Source organism: Micropterus salmoides, unplaced genomic scaffold (assembly GCF_014851395.1).
Source record: "Micropterus salmoides isolate LMB-PRFRI ecotype aquatic unplaced genomic scaffold, ASM1485139v1 Ms_hic_scaffold_21, whole genome shotgun sequence".
Lineage (NCBI taxonomy): Eukaryota > Metazoa > Chordata > Actinopteri > Centrarchiformes > Centrarchidae > Micropterus > Micropterus salmoides.
The window spans coordinates 28,078,580-28,081,501 of record NW_024041262.1 but is presented as its reverse complement, the minus strand read 5'-3'; positions in this window follow the sequence as shown (position 1 = coordinate 28,081,501).

Sequence of the window (2,922 nt, the reverse complement as noted above, 5' to 3'; positions counted from 1 at the left end):
CATGGTCCTCAGCCAGCTGTCTCGTCGGTGGTCCCACCAACACCATCTCCGTTGGTGGTCCAGCCGATTCCTGTTCCTAGTGCTCAGTCAGTGGGCAGACCGACGCTCCTCGTGTCCAGTCCATGGTCCCCAGCCCAGCTGTCCAGTCGGTGGTCAGACCGACTCCAGCACCTCGTGTCTCGCCCGTGGCCCTCAGCCAGCAGCTCAGTCCGTGGTCCTCAGCTGTGCTCTGCCACCGGAGATCCCAGGCTCCCTACGCCGGTCCCCGGCCCGACCTTTGGAGAAGCCTCGCCTTCTTCGGCCTCTGGTGGGTCCCTTCCATCATCTGCAACCCCTGCTGAGACCTTTGGAGAGATCTCGCCTTCATCGCCGGCCTCCTGCTCAGTCTGGAGCGATCTCTTCTTCGCTGCCAACCTCCAGGGAGGATTAGTTCCTGTCTATGGCCCCCTGCCCGGCCTCCAGAGAGGTCTCGCCTACGCCACCGGCCTTCAGGGAGGATTCGCCACCTTTGTCGGTCCCCCGCTTGGCCTCCAGTGGGTTTCCAGCCTCTTTGTTGGCCTTCCTGCCGTCCCCCTGAACAGTCCGGCCTCCAGGGCCGTACTCCGGGATGGCCACCTGAACTCTGTGGACCCTCTGGTCCTCCCGCCCAGTTGGGTCGTCCCCAGGCGACCTCCTGAACGTTGTTGCCTCCCTGTTCTGCCCGGCCGTTGGTGTCCTCCGGGACGGCCTCCGAACTTGTTCTCCCTGATTTGCCCGGCCTCATGGGTCACCCTCCGGGACGACCCCTGAACTCTGTTGCCCACTGGTCTGTTGGGTTATCCTCCAGGACGACCCACTGAACTTTTTTCCCCTCTGGACGCCTCGGTCAGCCTCCTGAACTGCCTTGCCCTGCCTGTTTGACCTCCCCCCTGTACTCTGGTCCCCTTCTGTCTGCTGCTGTCTGCAGTTTTTTGTTTTTTCTGGCCCTCCTCCTGTCCTCCTCCGCCCACCCTGGTTTGGCTCTTGCCCTCCTCCGGTCCTCCCTCTGCCCACCCGGGGGCTGCATGGACACTTTGTTTTGGGATTGTTTGGTTCTTGCTTTGAAGGAACGTCTGGGATCCGTTCCTTGAGAGGGGGGTACTGTCATGAGTTGTAGTTTTTGCCATTTGTTTCTGGTGTCCTTCTGTTTACCTGTCTTCTTGTTTCCTTGTCCTTAGTGTTTATGTCTTGTCTGGTGTTCTAGCTTCTAGTCCTGTGTTGTTTTGATATGCTTTGGTTTGGTAGTCTACTTGTTATATTGTTTCTTAATCACTGCCTTAACTCTTGTTCCTGCGTTTTAGTTCTTTGTCCTTGTTCCCAGTCCTGTACCTTAGTTCATGTTAAGTGTTCACTCTGGTCTGTTTTGTGTTCAGTAACCTGTGTTCCGTCTGTTCCCCCGGTTGTCACTCTGCCTGCATGTCAGTCTCTCTATTTCCCTCTGCTCACTGTCTCTCTGTCTGCCTCGTTAATCTCATGTCCTTCACCTGTGTTGCTCCCGCCCTGCTCGTTAGTCCCTGTGTGTTTGTGTATATAGATGCCTGGTGTTTCTGTCTTGTCTTGGTCGGGTCATGTATGCTGTCTCCTGGAGTTGCTGTGGTGTCTCCTGTTGTTTGTCGTGTCTCCCGGTCGTGTTACGCTGCTCCCTTTGGATCTCTGTTTGGACTACCTTAGTTTTTGGACTCTGTATTCAGCCACTCACCTGTAAGTGTGCTCGCTTTTGGTTTGTTCATTAAAACCCCTTTGTACTGTACCTCTTCCTACCTTGTCCTGCGTTTGGGTCCTCCAACCAGCTCAACCCTGCCTCACCCACACCAAACCGTGACACCCTTGTTGTTGTGATATTCTAGAATATCTATTGAAGCAAAATGTTATGTGCAGTGTGATGTCACAGATGTAGTCCAGTAGTTCTTTTTTGTTTTTAATTACATGGCTCCGAGGGATCTGACATAATCTTGATATATATATATATATTATATATATATATATATATATATATATATATATATATATACGGTACATTTTAATACATTAACTGATTTAGGTTGTTTAAAAAAGCAGTTAACCCAAAATGTGACTCGTTCTACCTGACTTTGCCATAGTAAATATTCTCTTTACATCTAACACAAAAATATAATACATTGGCCTTTGTGTGCTTTACAGCCATTAACTGCGTCTCATATGCTCCACTACTGATCACTACTGAAGTGACAGCACAGGGTTGCAGAACTGAATCTCTGAGGGAAAACAGGTCTTACCCTGAGGCTGAAGGTACATGTATCCCTGTTTATTTTAACACATGTACCTATACATAATTATAGGTTGTTTTAGAGGTTAAGAATATGAGTGCCCAGATTGTACATTGGAGTGAGGACGAACAGTTGGTTGAGACGGAATCTGCCAGTGTTTCTCAATCTTTGGGACCTTTTGTTTCGCCACATGATTTGTTGATTGACCGAAGATGAGCTATCTTCCTGGCATGCTAGTGGTTTTCCTGAGGACCATACAACACACAGTAAGCCTTCTATCTCTGTAGATAACAAACACTCTACACTATGGATGACATTGCAAGCCCGAGAGTATCAGCGATTGGTTAGACTCTTTAAAGCCATTTTGTATACTAGCAGAGTGACACAATCTCTAGCTGTTAAGAATTCTACCCAGCTAGCTTTTTTAATGCTAAAAACCCATCAACAAATTAGAAAGGAGAGTCTGCGACTTCGGAATGAACATTTAGAATTAAAAGCTAAAATAGACCATATGTCACAAAATTCAAAAGCCTAAGAGTTTATACTGTGTCTGATTTTTACATTCTGTTTTGGCTGCATTTTTAATTAGGAGTCAAACGCCTGTGCAAATCATTTCACCAAAAACGAGTCTCCCCTGTAACAAGCGACGAGAGTGATT